The following is a 16,103-nucleotide window of genomic DNA, read 5'->3' as shown; positions in this document are numbered from 1 at the left end:
ATTTGATGTCAGAATCACATCGAACATCGAGAGTAAAATCAAATTCTGTTTCCTCATATAAGAAAAACTCACAAAGGCTTTTCCTTGCATTACTTCATAAAAGAAATTTCTTAAAAGCCCAAATATCTCGGGGCGCCTGGGTGGCTCAGTCGGTTGAGCGTCCGACTTCAGCTCAGGTCACGATCTCACGGACCGTGAGTTCGAGCCCCGCGTCGGGCTCTGGGCTGACGGCTCGGAGCCTGGAGCCTGTTTCGGATTCTGTGTCTCCCTCTCTCTCTGCCCCTCCCCGGTTCATGCTCTGTCTCTCTCTGTCTCAAAAATAAATAAAACGTTAAAAAAAAATTAAAAAAAGCCCAAATATCTCTACCACTTTACTTTTTTTTTTCCTACACAGAACCCTACAAAGTGACTTCTCTTCTGTGGTCTAATGCAGGAATAGAGATTAGAAATATGTCTCTGCTTTCCCAGGGGAATTCCAGCAAACCTTTTTTAAAAAAGATAATACCAATTTTCTTTAAGCATTGAAAAACATAGAAAAATGAAGGAAGCCTCTCAAATTTTTTTATGAAGTGAGCAAAACACTAATATTAATGTTGAGGATATGTATACTACTCAATACACACACACATACACACAAACACAAACTTCAGACCAATTTCACTTTTGACTATCAATGTAAAAATACTAAAGATAATATTAGCAAACAGAATCCATTGATACTTTGAAAAGCAGAATAGTGTATCAGGACCAAATATGGCTTTGAAGATCATTTGCTATGAGAAAATGCATTAATACTATTTTTTTGAAGTTTTTATTTATTTTTAATTTACATCCAAGTTAGTTAGCATATAGTACAACAATGATTTCAGGAGTAGATTCCTTAATGCCCTTTACCCATTTAGCCTATCCCTCCTCCCACAACCCCTCCAGTAATCCTCTGTCCTCCATATTTAAGAGTCTCTTATGTTTGTCCTCCTCCCTGTTTTTATATTATTTTATATTATTTTTCCCTTCCCTTAGGTTCATCTGTTTTGTATCTTAAAGTCCTCATAGGAGTGAAGTCATATGATATTTGTCTTTCTCTGACTAATCTCGCTTAGCATAATACCCTCCAGTTCCATCCACGTAGTCACAAATGGCAAGATTTCATTCTTTTTGATTGCCAAGTAATACTCCATTGTATATGTATATACCATATCTTCTTTATCCATTAATCCATCGATGGACATTTGGACTTTTTCCATACTTCGGCTCTTGTCAATAGTGCTGCTACAAACATTGGGGGCATTAATAGTATTTAAAATAAATGTATCACTTTAACATATAAGTCAGATCATGTCACTTCTCTGTTCCAAAATCTCTGAAGACTTCCTGTTTCACTCAGAGGAAGAGCCAAAAATTCTTACACTGACCTAAAAAGTCTATATAATCTGGCAACTGTTGTCTCTGTCACTTCTCCCCTCAGTCATATGGCTCCAGACACACTGAACTTTGCTGCTCCTCAAACATTCCAGGAACATTCCTGCCCTAACATCTTCGCACTGTTATAGTCTTTGTCTGCAAAGCTTCCAAGTATCTGCGAGGTTAAGTCCCTCACCTCCTAAGATATCTTGCTTCAGTGTCACCTACACAATAAAGCTTATGCTGTCCACTCTGTTTAAAATTGCAACTCTCCTACCCTCACCCATGGCACTTCTGATTTCTTGTCTTACTCTGTGCCTTTTTTTCTCTAGCACTTGCTACAGCACTTCTGTATCATCTTCTGGAACTGAGTCAATGTACTTACTTACAATATCATCATTTTCATTTATTGTCTCTATCTCTCTCCTGCCATTATTATAAGCTTTTTGTCATTATTATAAGCTTTCCTTCACCATTGTATTCCATATGCCTACAATAGTACCTGGTACATAAGTTAGCTTTCAACAGATTTTCTTAAAATAAATGACCAAATGATTATTTAATACATCTGAAGAAAAGTCACATGGTATTCTCCATAGCCACTACAAAGTCATTTGACAAATACACACTCAACTAAGTAGAAATTAGTGGCTAAGTCCTTAAAATCATTTATCTCAAAAACATTGTTAATAGAGGAAATACTAGAGGCATTCCACGACCATCAGGTACAAGGAACCCCACTATCACCACTAACCACTTATCTTCTATGGCCTGTATAAGCTGATTTGGTTAAAAATAGAAAAAAAGTTATTTGTAGATAAAGATAGTGTGAAAAAGTCAAATGAAAAACTACCAAAATTAACATGAGCTTTAGCGAGTATCAGAATAATAAATTTTGTACATTTATTTGAAAAATTATTTCTAAGTATTTAATCTATTATGCTGTGCCCCTTTTGCTGTTACAGCTTTGACTTTCTATTTCACTATATCTTTTAACTGTTAAATATATATATAATATATATAATGGAATATTATATGTATATTGTATATAATGCAATATTATTCAGCCATAAAGAAAAGGAAATCCCGCCACTTGCAACAACATGGATAAAAATGTGAAGTGAAATAAGCCAGACACAGAAATGCAAACACTATATGATCTCATTTATATGGGAAATATAAAAAAGTTGAAATCATAGCAAAGTAGAATGATGGTTGCCAAAAGCTCAGGGTGGGAGGAATGGGGAGATGTTGATCAAAGGGTACAAGCTATAAGATAAATAAGTCCTGGGTATCTAATGTACCGCATGGTGACCATATGTAATAATACTGTGTTGTATGCTTGAAATTTTCTAAGAGAATACACCTTAAGAATTCACACCACACACACATAAGAGGTGATGGATATCTAAATTAGCTTGATTGTAGTAGTCATTTCACAATGTATTATGTCATCAACTCATGTTGTACACCTTAAATATATACAATTTTCATTTGTCATTTATACCTCAATAAAGATGGAGGGTGAGTCCAAAACTAGTCTCAGTGGGCTAATATCAAGGCATCAGCAGGGCTGTATTCTTTCTAAAGACTCTAGGGAAGATCCTTTTTCTTGCCTTTTCCAGCTTTTAGAAGCTTCCTGAATTTCTCACCTTATGGCCCCTGCCATGCTCAAAATGTAGGTGGTTGGTCAAGTCTTTCTGCAATCACATCACTCTGACTGACTCTGACTCTCCTTCTGCCTCCTGCTTTCACTTTTAAGAACCCCGTGACTCTGGGGTGCTTGAGTGGCTCAATCCATTAAGTGTCTGACTTCGGCTAAGTTCATGGTCTCACAGTTTGTGGGTTTGAGCCCCATGTCGGGCTCTGTGCTAACAGCTCGGAGACTGGAGCCTGCTTCAGATTCTGTGTCTCCCTCTCTCTCTGCCCCTACCCCGCTCGTGCTCTCTTTCTGTCTCTCAAAAATGAATAAACGTTAAAAAAAATTTTTTTAAAGAACCCTGTGACTCTGCTGTGTTCATCCAGATAATCCACGATAATTTCTCTATCCAAATTCCAGCTGATTAGTAAACCAGATCACATCTGCTACTTGAATTCCACTTTGCCATATAATATAACATATTCATAGATTCAGGAGTTAGGATGCAGACATCTTTGGAAGACCATTGCTCTGCCTACAATACCCAGAGATACTTCTAGATATTTAAATGACTTTACATATGAAAGTTGGACTTTTTAATGGATGGTCATGGAACAGCTGAATAGTCCTTGGGGGAAAAGATTAAATTAGATCCATGCTTCACATAATACAACCGGATAAATTCCAAATGGATCAAAAGATTTAAATGTAAATAAGTGAACCATAGATATATTAAAGTATGCCAAATGTCTTTAAAACCTCATGGTAAGACCTTTCTTATTATGACTATGGTGGACAGACCTTAAAGTGATCACAATCATCCCTGACTCCTGGTATTCATGTCTTTGTGAAAATCCCCTCTAGGTCAGTATGGATGGACCAACGACTTGCTTCTAACCAACAGAATATGGCAAATATCATGGGATTTATATAATTATGTCTCAGTCTGATTATATAAGAGTGCAGCATCAATTTTGATAGTCGCTCTCCCTCTTTCCCTCTTTCCCATCCTGTCTTTTTCAAGAGTCCAAGAATCCTACAGAGGAAAAGAAGTTAATTCTGCCAGCAACTAGAGGGTGCTGGGAAGTAAATTTTTCCAGTGTTGAGTCTCCAGATAAGAACACAAGAACACAGTCCAGCCAATACATTGATTGCAGCTTTGTGTGAGACCCTGAGCAGAGGACCCCCCACACTGAGTAGTTCCCAGACTTTTGACCCACAGAAGCTATAAGATAATAAATGTATGTTGTTTGACACTGCTAAATTTGTGGTAATTAGTTACACAACATAGAAAACTAATACAGTGGCTCAACATTTGAAATACATAGGAAAAATAAATTTTATGACACAAATAAAAAGACTTGAATATTGCAAAGCAAACAAAGCAAGAGATAGATATACAAATATCATAGTTAAAAAACAAGAATACATAAGCAAAGTCAAAAGTCAGTTGATTTTTTAAGTAATTATTAAATGATAATCTCCTCAACAGATTAAGAATTCTCAGAAGTCAACAAGAGAAAGATCAATCTCTCAGCAGAAAAATACCCAATGGACATGAACAGATAGTTTCCAAAGAAAGAAATGCAAATGACCCTTCAATATATTAAACAATACTCAATGTCATTTATTAAAAAAAATTGATTAAAACTGTACTGGGATACCATTTATACCTGGCAGACCTGTTAAATTCCAAAAGGTCTAATGAAACATTGTATTGGTGAGCATAAAAGAAACATGCACTCTCACGGCCTGCTGGAATAAACTGGAAGGCAATTTAGTGATCTCAATCAATATTACAAATACATATGCTTTTGATCCAGCAATTTCACTCCTCAGAATTACCCTAAAGGGGTACTCACATTCATATGAAATAATGCCTTTCAGAACCATTTGTAATAAGATTAAAAACCTAGTATCTATTAATTAGAAACCTATTAAATTATGGCACATCCATTCAATGGAAGGCAGCGCAGCTGTAAAATGATACTGAGGTCTTCATTACTAATTGGGGCAGACTGGGTTACTATTCACCAGTTATTCTTAACTCCCGCTGCCTCTCCGTGCAGGAGAATTATACATACGCAACCCTTTTGGACCTGAGGAAAGATGTCACTTGATTTGTCCAATGAAATGTGGGTATATATGTCATGTGTTACTTCCAGACAGAAGATTTAAGAGCCAGCACGTAGTTTACCATGCCTTTTTATCCCTCTGCCATTAGTCTAGCACTGCTCCAACTAGATGTTGCTCAATCAGCCTGGATTCTTGAGAGGCAATAACCTGAACCAAGGCTAGAGGTGACTCACAATAGACACGCAGTGTGAGTGAGATATAATTCTATGCAGTTTTAAGGCATGGAGATTTTAAAATCAACATGGTAATCTAGCCTGGTTGATGATACAGAAGAATATGAATAAGTATGGCTCACTCTGCCTTAAAATAGAGAGGAAAAAAAGAACATGTAAATATAAGTGTGTACTAGCTCAGACAAACATAACAAATCTCTGGATGTTTTTATCTATTACGGCCAATTGGGAACTGGGCAAACGTGAGACAGGGTTGAGAGAGAGACTTTCAATAGAATACATCTCTTTAAATCTTCTGACACTATATATGTATTAACTAGTCAAACTTTTAATACATGTTTAAAGAAAGAAACACCTGTGTCTAAAACACATGTTGGCATAAAATATTAAGAAACAAGTTGAAAAGCTAGCTGGAGAACAAAAAACATGAAGTCTTCCTAGAGCTTGAACAGAAGCAATGGCCATCTTTCTAATGATGGATTTTTCCATAATTGTGCCTGCCTCTGACCATATTCATCTGGTAAAAAGGGGAATGCTCCAGGAGGAACTACATGGGAAAACTGATAAATATGTAAAGTAGCCTGAAGGGGAGTCTGGAGAATAGTGAGTTGCTAAAATGAGAACGGTGTTTTTTCAGATGGAGAGGAGGAATCTTAGGAGAGAGACTAGTGACCTAATTATCAAACACCTGGACAGCTCATAGTTTGATCTGCATCCTTGGAAGATGTGGAGCCAGGTGAATTGAATGGAAAGTAAAACTGCAGAGAATTCAGAAGGCTTCTCAAATTGAAAGCTGGATGAAGACAAATAAGAAAATGACATAAGGAAAGCCTCTCAGGGCATTTATGATATACCTATTTTAAGATCCAAAGAAACTTGCAGGAGGAACACAATATGCAACATTTAGTTAGAAATAACGCTTAATCCCAACTGTATGCTGCAGGAGCTAGAAGTTAGAGATTTTTTTTACTTGGAAATAGCCTTTGACAATGCAAACATAATCCTCATCATTCTCTATGTTTATCCAACTCATTCATAAACAGAACACCAGCAGAAATTGCCATGTAAGAATTTTTTAGAACGATTTTTTAATGTTGTCAAAATATTTATTTATGTAACTCACTAAAATGGTGAAGATTTTGAAAAGCAAAGAACTTCAAAATGAAAAGCATCAATATCTTTTAATATGAGACTACAATGCCTAAGCAGTACTAATATTGTTATCCAAAATATTTGTGGATTTCTTAATATTATAAGAGTATTCAAAAATTAAAAATCAAATATTCAAATTGATTAGTGAAGAGGACACAAGGAATTTTAGTTTAGTTTTTTTTTTATTTTACTTTCAAAAATATTTGTATATGAAATGATTTCACCAGTTGTCCTGGATTAAAACCTTATTACTAAAGAAGGAAATTTTAATCTTATGAGTAAATGGATTTTTATCAGCAAAAGGTGTTCTGGAATCTAGTGCATGATATAGGAATTTTAAAGTTAAAAAAGCATAAATAGGAAAGTGGTCTATATTTTAATTTTAAGGAAAAAGTGTAAAACTTTTAAGATTCTCAAACAATAATATTCTTTCACACTTAATTTCCATTTATGTCACATTATATGTTTAATAGGAATAAACAGCAATGCTAAATTTTAACCATGACTTTGCATATTGCCTTAATACATAGTAATTAATGTTAATTTAACTCTCTGAAAAAAACAAAGGTCTTCTAAAAATCCAGCTGTTCTAAGCACTCCAGAACTCCATTAGTCTGTAACACCTTCAATATATGAAGGACAAATGTTTGATCTTTTAATATATTTCTTACCCATCTCCATATATCTCTACAGTAATAGGTACCAGGAACTACCTACTTGGTGTAAATGTCAATTACTAAGGATGGATTCATACACTGAATTTCCACGATAAACTATTAATAATATACTGTCATCGTGTGAAGAAAGTACTGGCTCAAATACAAAGAAAAAAGTGTACCAACATCCTAGAGTATATACTAAAATGTATTTAAAAGTGGTGAAGTTTGCACCAAGTTATCTGTGTTCCTCCTCTGTATGCTCCTTACGACTTATATTCCTGTATCAAGACTCAGTTGAACTGTAGTTGATGACTCTGAAAATATGTGATTTTTACCATTTTTTAAAAAACCCTACAGGATATAGCATGACCTTGCTCTTCATAAGAATTTATCATCAAGTTGCACAACAATGTGAATGTACTTAATACTACAGAACTGTATACTTAAAAAATGATAAAATTTTTAGAATGTTTTGTTATGTATATTTTACTAAAAATTTAAAAAAAGCATTTATCATTAAGTAGTTATTAATAATGCTGTCATTTATCACTTAATTATAAAGTATTTCATATCTGTTCGTTATGCATCCACACATAAATTTTGTTCCTATTGTATTAGCTTCTTTTACTTATAACCCTGGACCATATTTTGATCCATCAGCATTATTTATTCATTGATTCAGAACATAAATATTTTACTGCCATAAATATGAGCAGTAATCTACTGAGATTAACATTTCAGTTATGGGGCCACAGCTAATATATACAATCATATTTTTAGCACTGTGCCAGTGGCTTCATAAAATCAGGTCAACTAATATCTACTGAATTACTCTAGAGCACAAAGGACTCTCCCGGACACTTTTATTGTCACCTCAATTTATTGTTGACTAACGTACAAGCTTTACACTCATACTATAAGTAAGACTGTTATTAACCTTACATTGTGATCCCAAAGACAGTGTGGAAATTTTCCAAGACCCAATCTTGTTGTCATCATATGTATCATAGAGTTATATATGACCCCTAATCCTCTCACGACCCCCCAAAAAATCCTTGCAGACAAACTCTCATTCAACAAACATATACATTATTTATTAACATTATCTCTTCCTGATTTTACTAATTATCCATGTACAATCAGAAGAGGGCTCTTTTCTAGCAATTTAAAACTCAAAGATATTATATAGATACCAGTATACAATGCTGATATTTCTCTGCACTGGTTATTAAAATATTAACCTACTTTTAATCTAAACACTTAATGCCTTATTACATGCTACCTAAGGATATTGCCATGGAGCAGTGACAAGAGTCTGGGAATGGGGCAGGGTGCTGTGGTGGTGGATAGATATCCACTACCTCTACCTGCACATCCATCTAGTGCACCAAGAGGTGACCATGGCAGGAGAGTCATGGGAAATGGCTATGACTGCCTCAGGGTAGCACAATGCAGGTCAGGCAGGTATGTAGTATGTAGATGGCAGGGCAGAAAGCACTGGTGGAGGTGCTGTTGACAGTGAGCTAAGGCAGAATCTCCCTAGGTCCAGGCCATAATAAGGGAACCACTGACATCCAGGCATGTACTCAGCCCTCCCAAGGATATGGTGTCGGCTGCCCTCCAGCATAGAAATGCTGACCCAGGGAGATTGATGGGGGCGGTTTTTGGAAAAGTCTGATGTGATTAACATCCTGATTGAGAAAGAGCGTCATAACTACTGACAACCTTCCAACAAAATACCACCTTGACTTCATCTAAAAATCAACCAAGGACCTGCAAATTGTCAAAATGATCTGATAAATTTAAATGAATTTAAATTACAACTTATCACACTTGGTAAGCTGTCTACTGATACATGCCAGTTAAGTTGGAAAATAAAATATTCTAAAAAAATTTTCTTGTGCATTGATTTACATATTAATTTATATGACCATCTGGTTAATAATACTTTAATTTTTAAAAAATTTTAGTCTCATCACTCCCACTCTGTGAGAGTGAGGGCCTATATCTATCTACATTTGCTTACCCCTCCCACAAAAAAAAAAAAACACATGGTACTGGCACATAATTGGCCTCAAAATATTATCCAATTAATGTCTAAAAATTTGAATATATATTCAACTTGGGAATATATATATTCCCAAGTCCCCCTATATCCAGTTAACAATTCAATTTCACACACACAAAAAAAAGATTATGAGAACCTACTAAGTATAAGGCACCATGGGAATACTGTGGAGGGTATGAAGACAAACATTACCCAGTCCTCCTCTCAACAACATAAACTTGAGTGAGAAACAGAGCTTCTTGATAAAAATTAAAATTCCATATATTTAGTACACACTTCTGGGCTGTACTTTGCATCCTAAGGACAGCAGCCTCTAGGAAATGATGCTCTTAATGGAATGCATGAGGCCACACACCTGTGGTAGGTACTTTAGCTTGCACAGTGGAAAAGGGCTTGGCATTTCAGGATTGTGTCTATCCTCCATTGCCCCAGAAGTAATATTTCCATAATAGCTGTGGTTGTTGAGTACAAAAGATATTGCACTTTCTGGCTATAGGCCATGATAGCTGCTTCATCACCAAATTTCTTGGTTTTGCTTTGTTTTTCCTCCTTTAAAGCTAGAAAACTATATTGTGCATTTCTAATAAATATAAATGATTTATTAATTCCACTAAATACTGTTCAACCCCATCCCTACAAACTCGTTGGTCTTCTTGCCTAAGATGTAATAATGGATGTGAGTACATCACGTTAGGAAGCATACAACCTGGATACTTAAGGAGTTTGAACAATAACTGGACTACCACTGAGGAAAAATAGAAATAATTATATTAGCTCATTGATGCCTTAAATTCATTCATAACAAAACAAGGTAGAAAGGATATCAGAACACCTGACTTGAGTGAAATATTTTTGAACAAGGACTTCTAGAATTCATAGACTATTTCCAACTTCTTCAGCTATATGGATTTGACAGGTTGTATTTATGAAAAGCATGATAATCCTTTATAATTTTTAGAACACCTTTCTGGAACACTGCACCAGTCACAGATGGAGGGTTTTCATTTATCCTTTAGATGCCAAAAAATAAAAGGCTTTACTCTGATCAACACTAAATTCATATCCATAACATAAGGCACATCCAGGTATTTAATGCCATATGCCCTGCCTCAGCTTGTGATCTAACTCCTAAAATGTTGAAAGTTAAATTTAAAACAGCCTCACTGTAGAGGGAATTTCTTCCACTTCACTCCAGTGCTACATAAGCCCTTCCTAAACCCGGAAAGGAGACTTACACATGTACTATTCATATTTCAAACCCATAATAAGTAAAAATAACACTACCTTGCAACCTTATGAATCTTTCATAAGCACATCATTTCAAAATGGAAATTAACATGTTTTTCTAAACATCTATTTGATAAAAGATAAAGAAATGCCAACAGATCTTTCGTGAAAAACCTCTCTAGACAAATCATCACATGGAGCTAAAAATCTCTGGATGAACAGAGCCCAGGGTTTACTTGAAGAAGTCAGTTGGGTTAATGCAGTAAGTATAACACAGTGTCTCTGTAATATCAATTTCTTCATGTCTTTCTTTCACCTCCGTGTTACTAAGCGATGTAATGGTGTTTTGTGTTATTTAGTTAAGCTTTGCTCTATGCCTTGTCACTGGCAATAAAAAGATAAAGAAATAAACAACAACACATAAAAGAGGTTGGCAAAGCTTTCTAGTGACACAGATTATAGATCCAAGCTAATAAAAAATTTCATTTTAAAAGATCATAGTGCCAGCAACAAAATAAATGAATACTAAATCAATGATTTATGATATATTCATGCCCTATATACTACAAAACCACAAAGTAACTGAAGAACCCCACCTCTTACCTCTCATTTCCTTTCATTATGCTGTATTTTGTGTCTTTGAGTGGTATTTATATTCTGAATTGAAATTCTAATGCCAAATATAACACAGTGGTAACTACTTTAAAAAATCATAACACCAATTTCTCTACAAACCCTAAAAACACTCTACTCCAAACTATCAGACTGTTTTCAATTGGGTGTTGTCCCTGAGAGGAGGAAAAAGTAACAACAACAACAAAAATGTCTGGACCTTTTTCCTCAGGTGTGGCTAGACTGGAAAGCAGTTTGAGCTGCTGGCTGAGGGGGTGCTGTAAAGGGACAGGAGTGTGAGATTGGGACATAAACTTTGCCCTAGCAGGGTGTTTCCCCATTGTTGTGCCAGAGACAAAAGTGTAAGAAAGCAGGTGAAAGGGATAAAGGAGGACCAAGCATGCTCTTTCTCTAGGGGAGAGATCCTATTTCAAGTATAATATCTTCAAGCAAAAGCAAAATGTCAGTGAAAGATGAGAAAATTGCTGTAGGAGGTTGCTTCACCTTCCACATCCCCAGCTTTTTTTCCCAACACCCAATAGGCTTAAAAATCTACTTAGAGCATAAAATAATTGGCAAACTTATATTAACCTAAATTGTGAAACATGTCTATTTTTCTTGAGATATAAATTAACAAAAGATAGAAATGAAAACAAAGGTAGAAAATGGATGTTACTATCTGGCCAAACTACCTACTAACACCATGGCCAAATAATGCCCTCTTCTCCAAAATTATCTTATATAGTGAGTGTATGAAGGGAGAAAGAGAGGTCATGGTCTATTAAAATTTAGTTTGGCTGACCTAAAAATTATACATAGAATACAAGAACTAACTTGTGAAGGAGTTCTCAATAGGCAAAGCTGGAACAATTTGAACAAAATTCATAAAGTAGTCTGGGTTTGTAATCCAAGGCATAAAATAAATATCCATGAGTCTACACTAATCTAGATAAATGACTGAATAAATCAATATAGAGAGAAGAGACAATTCAAATAATGTATGTAGATACTCTACATTCAAGGAAATGGAACATAACCCCACACCTCAAAACTCCTTAAGTGTGGGCTACACAAAGAATATAATAGAGAAAGGCAGGGGGTGTGGGGTTATGGAGGTTGGGAGGAGATAGTAACTTAGAGTAGTGAAATTATAAAAGCACCTCCTGACCAAGTAATGAAGGCTAAGATTAACAGTGTCAAGGCATGTGGATAGTACGTATTCCTGAGACAATGTGATGAAAATGGCATTGTGCTTCTGTGGTCCTCCTCCCAAGAACCTGTGAACCCAATCAAATCATGAGAAAATATTAAATTCCAATAAAAGAGTATTTTACAAAATACCCAACTGGTACTACTCAAAACTGCCAAGATCATCAAAAACAAGGAAAATCTAAGAAATGGTCACAGCCGAGAGGAGACTCAGGAGACATTACAACTAAAATGTAATATAATATCCTGGATGGGATCTTGGAATAGAAAAATAACATTAGATTAAAAACTAAGGAAATATGAATAAAGCATGGACTTTAGTTAATAATAATCAATATAGGCTCATTAATTTTAGCAAATATATCATACAGATGTAAGATATTATTAATAGGGGAAACTAGATGTGGGATCCACAGGAATTCTGTATTACCTCACATTATTTTCTGTAAATTCAAAACTGTTCTAAAATAGACAGTTTATTTTAACGGAAGCTACACAAATATAAATCTATTGTGCCTTTCCTATGTTTTAGTTTAATAAAACAATTAACTTTCATGCTATTCATTATATTAAATGCAAGCTGTGAGGAGAAAAATTTTGACATCCCAATAGAACTGTCTTTCTGCAGGGATTTATCATCAGAGTTTTTAACCTTATGAAGACAAATAGGTAAGTAAACTTAATGAAACTTTATCTTAAATTTTATATATTATTACATGTATTAGCATCATCCTCTATGTATTTTACTTTATTACAAATCAGGTGTACTGTTTAGAGACATATCTCAAAACTTAAGATGTCTTGCTTTAAAGGGTAAGTGAAAATCTACTTCAGAAAACCCCATTTTTTCTTCCCTAGGTAGTTATTAATTTTTGTCTCCACTTTTGTAAATTACTGGCTTTTATTCAAACAAGATGCTTTTTTTTTCCTTTCATAGTAGATGTTGTCCACCTCCTGTATAAAGAAAGTAAAATAAAGCAAAGGTCTTGTGGTATCATGAAGTCAGAGTGCTAAATTTGTGACATCATCATTATTTCTGTGGCAATAAATTGATGCCAGAAAAGTGATTAGGACCGTTCCAGGACAGAACAGATGTGCATGTCTTCTGCTTCTTCTCCTAGGTAGGCCTCTCAGGGAAGTACCTCCATTTCTGCACCCATTATTGAGTCTTTAGGAATAGATATCTCAGTGAAGGAACATTTTGCCATTCTCCATTCTTGTAACTTTCAGAATAGATTACAGTGGGTTAATTTCAAAGCTGCCAATCTCCATTTACTAAGGAATTGTTAAGAACATTAGGATTATCAAGAACGTTAAAATAATATTTTTTAAAAAAATATTTAATTATATGTTCACACTGTCTATACCCTTAATGTCAAATTTGCTGCCTGGAAAGTTAAGAGTAAATGGGAGAAAGCAAAAGGATCTACTTAGTCATTTCCTATAGGTAACAGACTTAAACTATTCTCCATCTTAAAAAGACTAATAGGAACTATTCCATGGTGCCTAACTTCTTTAAAATCATATATAAATGATACATTAAAATATACATATCTCTTTGTGTATATATTTTATTTATTTATACACTTATTTTTTACATATTTATTTTATACATATTTTATTTTATACATAGATATTTATTTTATTTGTATTTATTTTATATATATATGGATGGATATATAAATATATATTAATATTCGTAGGCTCATTTAAATCTCTTATTATTTATTTTTTTTTAATTTTTAATGTTTTATTTATTTTTGAGAGAGAGAGACAGAGTGCAAGTGGGGAGGGGCAGAGAGAGACAGACACACATAATCCAAAGCAGGTTCCAGGCTCTGAGCTGTCAGCACAGAGCCTAATGCAGGGCTCAAACCCCAAACCATGAAATCATGACCTGAGCTGAAGTCAGAAGCTTAACCAACTGAGCCACCAGGTGCCCCTTATTGTTTCTTTATAGTACATTTAAATGTTCAAAGTAAAGCTGTCATTTTACTTTAACCATTTATTAAGCGTCCACTGGGTTCCAAGTGCTACTCGAACAAATAAGGTATAGTCTTTTCTTTCACAATTGCTTGCAATCTAGTAGGATGGGGGTGGGGGACTGGGTTGAATAGAATCCCTCCAAAAATCATGTCTACTTGCACCCACAATATGACCTTATTTGAAAATAGGTCTTTATAGATTTAATTAGTTAAAATGAAGTCATACTGAATTAAGGTGGGTCCTAATCCACGGCTCCTGTCCTTATAAGAAAAACAAGAACAAAACAAAACAAGCAAGCAAACCATCAAAAACACACAGAGAGACACAGGGAAAATACCATGTGACAATGGAGGCAGAAATTAGAATAACTCATCTACAAGCCAAAGAATGCCAAGGATTTCCAGCAACTACCAGAAGTGAGGAAAAGGGCAAGGAAGGACTTGGGGCACCTGGGTTGTTCAGTCAGTTAAGTGTCTGACTCTTGGTTTTGGCTCAGGTCATGATCTCACAGTTCAGTGGGTTTGAGCCCCACATCTGGCTCTGCACTTGGTGGTATGGAGCCTGTTTGAGATTCTCTCTCCCTCGCTCTCTGCCCCTCTCTCTCTCAAAATAAATAAATAAATTTTAAAAAGCAGGGGGAAGGGGAACAAGGAAGGATGCTCCATAAAGACTTCAGAAAGAGCACAGCCCTGACCACCCCCTTGATTTCAGACTTCTGGCCTCTAGATCTGTGAGAAAATAAGTTTCTTTTGTTCTAAGCCACCAAGTTCATGGTACTTTGTTATAGGAAACTAATACAGGAGGTAAGAAAAATATATATACAAAAAAAGCATTTCTATAAGGATGTATTTGGCTTAAATAGAGGCCTTGAAAGTGTTGATATATACCAGGTCTTCCACATCACAATAGTTGTCCGAGATGTAAAATTATAAAGCACAAACAGTTAAGATGGGGATCAGGGGAAATGAGATTTAATTATGTTCTCGCTTGTTTCTTAGTCTGTTCCTATACCTCGCATTGCACATATTCATTCAGCAAGGTGGTTGATCATTCCAATTCTAGGATAAAAGTGTTTCACTGAGGTTTCCAGCCATGGCCAAAAAGCAACATAAAACTAAAGACCTGTGAAATGAAATCATCAGTCAGAGACCTGATGGGCTTCCAAAACACAAGCAAGCTGCCTACAGAAGGCTCTTAATTCCCTTTGCTTTCCCTTGATTATTCAGTCTTTTCAAAGTCAAACTGCATATGAAGTGTTTTAATCTTTGAATACACAGCTGCTTCAGACTCCCCCAGCCCTTTTACACTTTTCATGCATCCAATTCATCTCTGTCCCAAGGGGCTTGTCCAGGAAGGTGACAGGCTGACTATACACCTGGGTCACAACAAGCCATGGTACAGTGGAGACTAACTGATAAGTGCTTAGCATGCCAACACCAACCCACATACATCATGGAGCCAGGGATTCAGAGTCCCTCATAGTGCGTCACCCAGGAAGTCAGCTTTCAACTAGAATTAAATTCATCTTAAATAACTTAATACGAACATTTCTTGGGTCTCTTCTGTCATCATATTTGTGCCGGTTTATATTCCGGATATATTTGAACTTAAAAAAAAACCAGCTAAACCTACTTTACGACTGCTATATATTGACATAATAAGGAAACCAAAATAACAACAAAAGACACCAGGAAATTAGGACTTCTTAGATAAACTTATCTGGGTGGCCCTTTGGTTTCCTTTCATTAGAATTAGAAAAATAAACAGCCAGCTTTCCAGAAAGGGAGGAGAGAGGAAAAAAGTGAGAAAGAGCACTCAAATAATAAGCAAGCAACAGAAGA

General features: G+C 35.4%; 1 protein-coding gene across 6 annotated transcripts in view; it reads right to left on the bottom strand.

Annotated features, from left to right (window-relative positions):
• The window catches only part of INPP4B (inositol polyphosphate-4-phosphatase type II B), a 778,175-nt gene that overhangs the window by 731,388 nt on the left and 30,684 nt on the right, over positions 1–16,103 (bottom strand). The window lies entirely within an intron of this gene.

The sequence above is a fragment of the Puma concolor genome, chromosome B1, assembly GCF_028749965.1.
Source record: "Puma concolor isolate L17-30 chromosome B1, mPumCon1.1.hap2, whole genome shotgun sequence".
Taxonomy (NCBI): domain Eukaryota; kingdom Metazoa; phylum Chordata; class Mammalia; order Carnivora; family Felidae; genus Puma; species Puma concolor.
This window is presented reverse-complemented; position numbering and strand designations above follow the sequence as displayed.